The sequence below is a fragment of the Eublepharis macularius genome, chromosome 15 (genome assembly GCF_028583425.1).
Source record: "Eublepharis macularius isolate TG4126 chromosome 15, MPM_Emac_v1.0, whole genome shotgun sequence".
Lineage (NCBI taxonomy): Eukaryota > Metazoa > Chordata > Lepidosauria > Squamata > Eublepharidae > Eublepharis > Eublepharis macularius.
Window position 1 is genome coordinate 28,124,448 of NC_072804.1, and position 10,392 is coordinate 28,134,839.

General features: G+C 47.8%; 1 protein-coding gene across 3 annotated transcripts in view; it reads right to left on the reverse strand.

Annotated features, from left to right (window-relative positions):
- The window catches only part of SYTL1 (synaptotagmin like 1), a 44,130-nt gene extending 35,367 nt beyond the window's left edge, over positions 1-8,763 (reverse strand). For 2 of the 3 annotated variants that reach the window (XM_054998832.1, XM_054998831.1), the window contains exon 1: positions 8,619-8,763. The gene's annotated coding sequence lies outside the window, so the exon portion shown is untranslated. Of the gene's footprint in view, positions 1-299; positions 319-8,618 lie in introns of those variants that run through there. The other variant, XM_054998833.1, reaches the window with a different exon arrangement.
- Positions 8,764-10,392: the final 1,629 nt, after the last annotated feature.

Here is a 10,392-nt window from a genome sequence, read left to right on the forward strand (position 1 = left end):
TGATATTTGCTTCTGGACTAGCTCTTTACAAAATTGCTGTGCTGATTAAGCCAGCAATTGTATTTCATTATAAAAGTTAATCAAACAGCTTTAACTCAACTATGCTTTTAGTTGTTGTAGATTTTCCGGGCTGTATGCTTGTTTTTCTCTCCCCCTCCCCCTTACCCAGAAAGTCAGACACAAGTATTGGGAAAGGCTTCTGCAAGTGGATAGAGGAAGGTTTCATCAGAAGAAACCCAAAAAGCCATTATCTCCAAGATGAGACAACAGCATGCAAAGGGAGGAAGCAAAAGACTTACAAGGCAGCCAGACCTTCCTTTCAGAGAGGCTCAGAGGATGGCAAGGGCGTGCAAAGCTCACTCAAATCATAGCATTTTGATTGTTGTCACTCTGAACAGGATTGCATTATAAGACTCCTAAGTCTCTGACTCGGGAGGCTGTGACTTTGATCTGGGGTGGAGCCTAGTGGGATATGGGCGGGGCATAGGCATTTATAGCACATTTATGGATTTTTCATTGAACACGGTAGAATGTGAAAGCATATCTTGGGACTCGAGATCATATGGAGCAGGTAGCCACAGGGATTATCCTGGTCTGGGATAAGGGAAAATTCCAGAGGAGTAGCCATGTTCGTCTGTGGTAGCAAAATAAAACCTGAGGCCAGAGGAATCTTAAAGACAAACCACATTTGTTCCATCATCAGCTCCCTTACGCAGAGGAATGTCGTGTACAGCCTTTAGGCAGATACCTGAAGCAGATAAGGAGCAGCCTAATGAATGAACACTCGGGCCTCTGCGGGAACTTTGACTCACAAAAGCTGATGCTGGAATAAATTTGGTTCATCTTTAAGGGGGCCCCACCTGTGGTTCACTGGGATGGGAGAGAGGAGAGACAAAGAAAAATGATTGCATTTTGACAGTTCTTTGGCTTCCCTAGGGACTGTCTTTGAGGAATTTCCAAGCCCCTTCTCTCCTTCCTTTACTTTAACCTGCTTGGTCCCTCCTCATGAGGCCAAGAGATAATGGTAGCCAGGGAAAAGAGTTCTAGCCAAGCCTTCTCCCTGATGTACTCGCTTTCTACAAGCGGGGGTTATTTTGTTGCTGCCTTCAGTCACATGAGCCTCTGCTTGTAGCAACTTGAAATTATTCAGCTAAGATATGGGCTGACACAACTTTCGCTATGTTGCAGTGGGACCACTGGAGACCTGGACAATAGTTTTCTGTATGCAGGAAGGCTGCAGGTGCCAGCGCTTGAGAACTCCTCACTAAGCAAACGAAGCACAGCCCAGATGTCAAGGGAGAGTTAATCTTACAAACTTGTCTTCCACCTTCCTCTTCAACTCTGTGCATCCAAACATTCACCCACGCCTCTTTTCACCAGCCAATTTGTCTTCATTATCCCTAACTGTTACGTAATGTCAATTTGCATGATACAAAGTCTTTGTGGGAGCCATAAGGATTTTCCTTAAGACACATTTGGAGAACTCTGCACTTCCCAAAAGCACTCAGGCCCAATTCAGATCATCAGGACCAAAGTGCATGGGGATATGGTGCTTGTTTTCCTTCCCTACAATATTTTCCAAACTTGAAATGACCTTGTTTGGAGGAGCCACTACCTGCCCTGCTAGGAGAACTTTCATCTACTGTCAGCTATATCGTAGTTTCCCCAATAGGGCAAATAGCGCCACCCCCACGGGAGTTTTCAGGTTAGGACACACAGGAAGGATTCTGCCCCTGCTCCCCGTGTGCCAGGATCCTCACCCAAATTAGGCCCCCATTCATCTAAGAATCAAGTGTCACTTACGAATTCCCAAAGCCTGTGTGAACGAAAGGAGATCACATGGGAGGGGGAGCACAAAGACTACGTAACATGTGAATCTGCCCATATTCCTACTGTTACAAACCCCCATCATATCCCTGTGAAACACATCCCAAGTTTGCAACAACTCAGCCTGCAACGAAGCACCCAAATGTTTGCACAAAACAGGATGATGCTGGTGCCCTTATATGAGTTTGCATAGGTCTTTGGCAAGCAAACAACTTGGGTTGCCCCACCCCTAAGAAAAGCACACGCCAGACACCCGATGGTAGGACACAGTTCCTCTCTCTTCAGATTGTCATGCGAGGGGCTGTGCCAGTATCCTGCACCAATGTCAAAGAACATAATAAGTTGCACAGGGCTTAGTGTATTCAAAGAGAGGCTACTTGCAAGAGAAGAACAGGTCCAGTGTCCAGTCCAGAAATCCAGTCCAGGTTCTCCCAGCACTCTCCCAAGAAAGCAACACACAAGCTTTGAACCAGAGCCAAGCCAGGCCTTCTACCCCGTGGAGCTCATTCACCTGGGATAAGCAGAGAAAAGGAATGCCCTCCCCCCTTCCTGGATTAGCAACCAAGCTGTTTCACGGGCTTTGTCTCCACCCACCTAGTAAATGGGTTCAGGCCTTACCCCTCCCAGAGGTGTGGATGGCTGGAACAGCTTGCTGCAAAAGGGCAGGTCTTAGCCTGTCCTCCCCACACCTGGCTGGCAAGTTCTGGATCCCTGTCACTCCATGCACTTCTGTGCGCTCACTCATTAACAGCACTCAGTTGCTGCCGTGTATGCACACTTTAGGGTTGCCAGCTCCAAGTTGGGAAATTCCTGGAGATTTGGGGGGTGAAACCTGGAGAAACCTGGAGAAAGTGTGGTTGGGGGGGGGGGGCTTGGCATGGCATAATTCCATAGAGTTCACCCCCAAAAGTAGCCATTTTCTCCAGGTGAACTGATCTCTGTGGTCTGGAGACCAGTTGTAATTCCAGGAGATCTCCAGCCACTACCTGGAGACTGGCAACCCTAGCACACTTGTTCAGAAATGCATGAGAGAGGCTCTATTCTCCCAAGTAGGGCAGTTTGTCCTGTTGCAGAATCTGAATTCTGAACCCTTTCCAATCCTCTTCCACCTGGATTCTGCAACTGAGCAGCCAGAACCGTGGTCGGCAATAAACCTCACAGTTACTGCCAAGAAACTTCCAAGTTCCTGCAGAAAGTGTCAAGGAGCGAGCATTAAAGAAGAGCCACACTGGCCTCAGCCACGTGGCCCTTTGCTGCTTTGTTTGCTGAGGAAAACAGCATCAAGGATCAATAACAGGAGTGGCAACTTAAAGACTGACCACACATACGCCAGCATCTCCTCTCATGAGTCAGAGCTCACTTCATCAGATGCACAGGAGAGGACAGCCATTAATTAGGCAGATGCATTTATACTAAAAGATGCAAACAATAGAAAAGCCAGGAGGGAGGAGAGATCAATAAAGAAGCTGCCCAGACTGGCTCCCAAGTTTTTGCAAGTAATCTGCTCTGCCCACCCATGCGCACAGACTGGACGGGCTGGATTGGTTCTTCTGCTGATGCTTCCTCCATCTCCACTTATTTATTTATTTATTTGTTTGTTTATAAACCGCTCTCCCTGCACACAGGCTCAGAGCAGATCACATCCAAGTTAAAATACGATACAAAATATAATATAACAGTTAAATAAACAGTGCAAGTTTAAAACAGACTGGTAGTAAAAAATTCATAACATGCAGTGCATTGCACCACCCACGTAATCTCTGGGCCCATGGTGGTGGATGACGAACAGCAAATAGAACAGAAGCTGGAAGGGGGACTCCCCCACCCTCAATAGAGGAGAGATGGCGGCCTGTCTGCCTCAACCACTGAAAGTCTGGCGGAACATCTCTGTCTTGCAGGCCCCGGGGGAATGATGATAAATCCCACTGGGCCCGAGTTGTCTCAGACAGAGGGTTCCACCAGGTTGGGGCCAGGGCCAAAAAGGCCTGGGCCTTGGTCAAGGCAAGATGGACCTCCTTGGGGCTGGGGACCACCAGTAGATGTTGCCCTGCTGAGCAACGTGCCCTCTGAGGAATATAGGGTGAAAGGTGGTCCCATAAATATGCTGGTCCCAGTCCACAAAGGGCTTTAAAGGTCAGAATCAGAACCTTGAACCTTGAGATTCAGCAACTGGAGGGAGCCACAGTTGTGGCAGGTGGTTTGTGGGACTTGGTGCTGGCAGGAGTTACTACATAGCTGGGCTGAGGGGCTCATTCCCCCCCCCCAACAATTTCACAGTTCAAAACAGGCAGGCATTGTATTTCTATCTTTATAGCCCACTTTTTCCCCTATTGGGGGATCCAAAAATGGCTTAAAACCTCATTCTCCCCATCTCCATTCTCTCACAACAACAACCCTGTAAGGTAGGTTAGGCTGAGTGTGTTTGACTGGCCTAAGGTTACCCAGCAAGCTTCTGTGACAGAGTGAGGATTCAAACCTGGGTCTCCTAGATCCTAGTCTGACACTAACCACTACACCATACCAGCTCAGGGCCATCTTTCTATACAAATGACACCCCTATTCTTACACCGGCAGACACACACGGGCACAAACACACAGGCAATTGCTTCTCTTTACTGTTTCCTCTGCAAGAGCACTTGTTGTGCTTCTAAAGTGGCAAGCTATTAAACTGACACCCCCCCCTGCTGTTTCCTCTTTAGTCAAGAATGTTCAATACAATATTTAATCACACGAGAGATATGGCCGCATTTATTATAGAACGGCTGCAATTCAAACACATTAAGCAACATTTAATATCTTGATAAGTGGTTATACCCGAGATAAAGAGGGAAGCCGCACAAAGGCATCTGGTGTTTGGACAGCCCCCAAAAGAATTGGTTTGGCCACAGCCTGGATATCATTGTACAACACAAAAAGTGATCACGGTGGATAAAGCTATCAATGGCTACTGGTCACCGTGGATGAATGGAAACTCCATGTGCAGGGGCAGTTTATCTGAATGCCAAGCAGTTTCTGGGGGCAGGGAAACAACAGAGAAAGGTTTGGGCCTCTGTACCCCGCATGCAGGCGTCAAGTTGGCCACTGTGGGAAGCAGGATGCTAAGCTCGATGGAGCATCAACACTACTTTATATTCTTCTTAAGTAAAAAAAGGTGTTATACTAAAAAAAGGCATTGTCCTATGATATGCTTAACATTCCAGAAATGAACTATAAGGCAGTGCCTTGGTGCTCATGTGCTTACATGTAAATGAATGCTCAGAGCTATGTTGTATCTGTCCTCTGTGCAGAGATTTAACTTCCAAAGACTAAGGGGGGGGGGGGACTAAATTCTTAGTCGTAGCAACTCTTGTGCATATCTGGCACGGTGCCTTTTGTTTCCTCCCCCCCCCCATAACACCCCCAAGCTCTCCTCCAAAGGCAAAAATCAGGACAAAATAGAGATACTTGTTTTCAAGGAACAAAGGACAGAAATAAGGATGGTGCCTTGGACAGGTGAAGTATATGCTCACTCCTCCCCACCCCCTTTCAGCACACCCATCAGAATGTAAAGGCAGGGGATCGGCTTTGGGAGCTGGCTACCCCTTAAAGCCTGTAGGTAAGGTAGTCCCCTGTGCAAGCACCAAGTCATTACTGACCCATGGGGGGGGGGACATTTTCTTGGCAGACTTTTTACGAAGTGGTTTGCCATTGCCTTCCCCAGTCATCTACACTTTACCCCCAGGAAACTGGGTACTCATTTTACTGACCTCGGAAGGATGGAAGGCTGAGTCAACCTTGAGCCGGCTACCTGAACCCGGCTTCCGCCAGGATCGAACTCAGGTCATGAGCAGAACTTGGGCTGCAGCACTGCAGCTTACCACTCTGCGCCACGGGGCTCTTGTAGCCTGTATATAAGGCCAAATAAAGTTGGAGGCGCTTAGCAGCGTTTCTGGTCAATGGCAGGTCCAGGCCTATTCTGACCACTGTCTAGAATTGTAAAAGGGTAGAAAGTAAAAGGGTATCCAAACCTCTCACTGATATAATCTGTAGTAAGACCAGAAAAAAGAGACACTGCTGGTTACGTATAATTGTACACAACTTTTTAAAACTTGAAGGAGCCTTATATAGGGTCAGCCCATGGGTCCATCAAGGTCAGTCTTGTCCTCTCTGACTGGCAGCAGGTCTCCAGGGTTGTGGGTGGAGGTCTTTCACATCACCCTACTACCCAGTCCTTTTAGTGGGAGATGCCGAGGATTGAACCTGGAACCATCTGGTTGCAAAACAGATGCTCTGCCACTTAGCCACAGTCCCTCTCCTAAGAATTCCAACCAGGTGCTGCAGTTCAATTAATGCATCTTTAGTTACAAACATCAGGGTCTCTTTGAGTCCACCCTGAGAGAGTCCAGGAAAGCTAGCGCTACAGCCTTGAGGAAAGTGAGTAAAGTGGATTCATGGGCGAGGATTCTGTAAGCCCACATCCTGTTTACCAGCAGCCCTTACCTCTTTCCCTCCTCCCCACCTCAGCCCCCAAACAGAACCAAAGTAGGACTGAGGTCTCACCACAACCCTAGAGATGATGAAGTTGCGGTCCTGCCTCTTTCCCCTCTGGAAAACACTGAAAGGTGGCTCAGTCACAGTAGTGGGTGGGATGGAAGGTGGTGAGTGGGTGGGTGGGTCACGTTAGAGCACAACAGAAAGAAGACAACTGGGTGGAAAGGGAGATGAGACATCCGTGGCTCTCTGAGCCAAGCTGCAAGTGATGAATGACACTTGCCTGGCAAGTGTCATTCGTCACTTGTAGCTTGGCTCTCAGACACACTCTAAACACCTCCAAATGCCTGCTGTTGGGCACACCTTGAACAAACAGAGAACACCCTCTGCCTCATCCCTTGGAACTCAGCTCACAGCCATCTAGGATTGCCTTTTTATTTTCACTCTTCTTCTGCTGAGGGTTTTTAAAATTCACTGTTTTTTCCTAGAGTATACCACTTTAAAAACTGGCGTCAAAGAGCAATACAACACGTCTTTAAAAAAGAAACTAAATCAAACATCTGTTGCACTTTTGTCCTGCTCTTCCTTCAAGGAACTCACAGCAGGGTACCCGATTCTTACCTGTTCCATTTGATGCTCAGAACAACAGCCCTGTGAGGTAGAAGAGAGGAAGCAACAGATGGGCCCAAGATGCCCCACTAAACTTAACAGCGGAGGGGGGCTTGCCCAGAGGTTTCTTCCCCAACACACTAACCTGTACACCGCACTGCTTCCAGCCATCAAGTAGGTGTCAGTGGTCTATCACATGGTCTTGTTGTACCTCCAGGAGCTCAGGTGGCTTACATAGTTCTCCCCCTGTCCTCTCTGTCCTAACAACAACCCAGCGAGGTAGGATAGGCTGAGAGACTGGCCAAATTGATTTGATCAGCAGATTCATAAGCTAAAAGCTGATACGAATATTCAAGAAAAGGCAAAGTTCAAGTGTGTTTTACAACAGAATGAAAAAAATGTCATTGTCAGGATGTGTGGCAACTGTTTTGAGTGGTATGTGAACTCACATCCTTCACACTTCAAATACGCCATTCCACGGCAAAGCGCTTTACATTGCAATCCTATGCCCAATTACTCCCGCCTGAGCTCCCTGGTTTCTGCGGGCTCAGACTGGCCTATTTCTTCAGAGAAGTGCCCTATTATGTCAACAAAACACATTTCAGGATCTCCACAGCAGCCAGGTGGGGAGGAAAATTCAAGGGACTCAGAAATGGAGGTGCTACTGGACTCTTTTTGATTTTGCTACTACAGACTAACACGGCTAACTCCTCTGAACCTTTACAGAAGCAAACTGATCATATCAGAAGGAGCTGTTTGCATCTCCATATCAGAAGGAGCTGTTTGCATCTACTCTGCCCTCCCCTCTCCTCCTCTATATCTGACCAGTTTCTTCTTGCCCTCCATGCATCTGATGAAGAGAACTGTGATTCTCGAAAGCTTATGCTACAATAAAATTGGTTAGTCTTAAAGGTGCTACTGGACTCTTTTTGATTTTGCTACTACAGACTAACACGGCTAACTCCTCTGGATCAGAAATGTTTGTTATTGGCTGACAGGCCTGATGAAATTCACTGGATCTTCCTCTGCAGCTCTGCCTCTGGACCACCACAGAAAATTCAGGGGTTGAGTTTGCAAACTTTATTTATTTATTTACTTGCTCCACCTTTCTCCTCAAAGCAACTTACGGCATTCTCTGTTTTATCCTCACAGCAACCTTGTGAGGTAGGTGAAGCCAAGTGTGTGTGACTGGCCAAGGTCACCCAGCCAGCTTCCATGGCAGAGTGAGCATTCGAACCCAGGTCTCCCAGATCCCAGTCCGACACACTAACCAATACACAACACCGGCCCATGAGTCCACCTGGACAAACTGCTTGAGACCTCAACTGGGAAGGGTTTTAGTAGCTTCTGTGTCGGGTGAGGCCATCAGTCAGTGCCAGGTTACAACAGGTTTAAATTTAGGTTTTGTTTGTGTGGTTCTTAGAAATGCCAGATAACGTTAGGGAGAAATCAGGGCTCCTGTACGTTTAATAGTTGGGGACAATTTAGCCTAGAGTAGCTCTACTTAGGATTGTGCTGTAAATTGTATAAACTGCCAACGGAGACACACCCTTCATCGGGGCACCTCTCCGCTAGGGATTCACAGGACCTGGCAAAGTAAGCCAGTTCCGTATTTTCGGTAGGACCCCAACTTTCCCATATGCTGCCAGCAAAGGCAACCTCTCTCCACTGCCTCTGCCCTCCGACTTTAAGTAAAAGAAACTGTATCTTACCTGCTCAGGTGAGGGGTCCTTACTGGGGCGGGGGGGGGGGAGCTGTGTACAGGTCTCAGGGCCTGAGTGTTTGCCTTTGAGATGCAGAGGCGGTTCTCTTTTTTGTCTCCCCTCCTCCTGACTCTTTTGTGTTCTCAGACTTGCACGCAGCCTGAGCAAGAAGACCTAAGGCTGAGTCAACGCAGAGAGGAGGAAACACCAAAACCACACAGCTGGTGGCAAACCAGGGCCTGGAGTGACAGCTGCTGGCTGGAGTGGAAGGCACTAGTAGCCGCTGGAGCAGTGGGCAGCAGCCTTTGACAATTCAAGAGCCAAAAAATGTCAAGGTGCAGAGCAAAAGATCAACAAAGTGCCTGGCTCAGAAAGCCCATTGGCATAATTCAAAATATTCTACTTAACATTACTGAGAATTGCCTTGTTGCTTCAACTTTCTGCAGCTGAAACTCTTAAATCTGTGCATGGTTCACACTTGGGTTCCTGGCAACTATTTGCCTCTCCCTTTTCCTTTTCTTTAAAGCAGAAGCCCTTTAGGACCATCAAAACCATTCACTTGGCATCTTGGTTATTGTAGTATCCCCACCTACCTCTTGAATACACCTTAAAATAAAGATTTCATTTTTTTTGCCTCACCATATTTCTTTCCCTGTTGAGCCACATTGGTCCTAGAGCCATAGATTGCAGGTCCCTGCTCTAGAGATTGGTAGCTCTCGTCAACAGAACTGTTCTATGCCCTCCACCCAAAGAATTAAAGAGGAAAGAATGTTGCTAGATCTCATGACCTGAAATTCCAGAGTTTGAACCTCCAACGCTGCCCCCGCCCCTTCTCCTTCTGAGGAGTCAAATCTTTGGGTCAGAATGAAAGGAAAGGTTATTATCTACCCTGTTTAACAAGGTTTTGCTATTTATTCTGCTCCCCCCACCACCACATATCACACTTCATTTCTGGCACAAGCAGGCTTTCCTCCTGACCAGCCAGGTACCATTCTTTGTTCTGAGGTAAGTACCAGCCCTTGGCTCCTCCCCCTTAGCTCCCAAGCTCCACCCCTCCACCTCCAAGCTGGAGAAATCAGCAACTCTAGTACTGCATCCACGCATTGTCTGAAATTGTGGAATGGTTGCCCAATAGCAAAGCTGCACAAATGGGTTGTCTTGTCCACACAGGAAAATCCAGCAGTGAATCACTGCTGTGCCTAGGCTGGCTATGCATCCTGGTGGCTGTTTTCACAGTGCCTAGATGAGCATTCCATTCCTGCATTCAGCCTCTCCTGACCAGAAAAAATGCAAGAGTTCCAGTCACCCCCACAAAACCTGGTTTACTGCCTCAGATCCCACTTCCCACCAGGGTTGGAACCAGCAGGGCTTTTTTTCAGCTGGAACGCAGGGGAATGGCGTTCCAGAACCTCTTGAAAATGGTCATATGGCTGGTGGCCCCGCCCCCTGATCTCCAGACAGAGGGGAGTTGAGATTGCCCTCTGTGCCACTGCAATCTAAACTCCCCTCTGTCTGGCGATCAGGGGGCGGGGCCACCAGCCATGTGACCGTTTTCTCCAAGGGCAACCCACTGAGTTCCACCACCTCTTTTCCCAGAAAAAAAACCCTGGGAACCAGTAAATGCACCATCTTTGTATTGCTCTCAATTACCTTTGAATTCTGTCCAGTACTGCCCCCATTTCATCGTCCCTTGACCCTAATGTTTGGTTCCATTTTTTTCCAGATCTGCTATACAAAATGTGCAGCCTGGTGAGGAGCCACTCATAGCATCTGAATCTAGGCC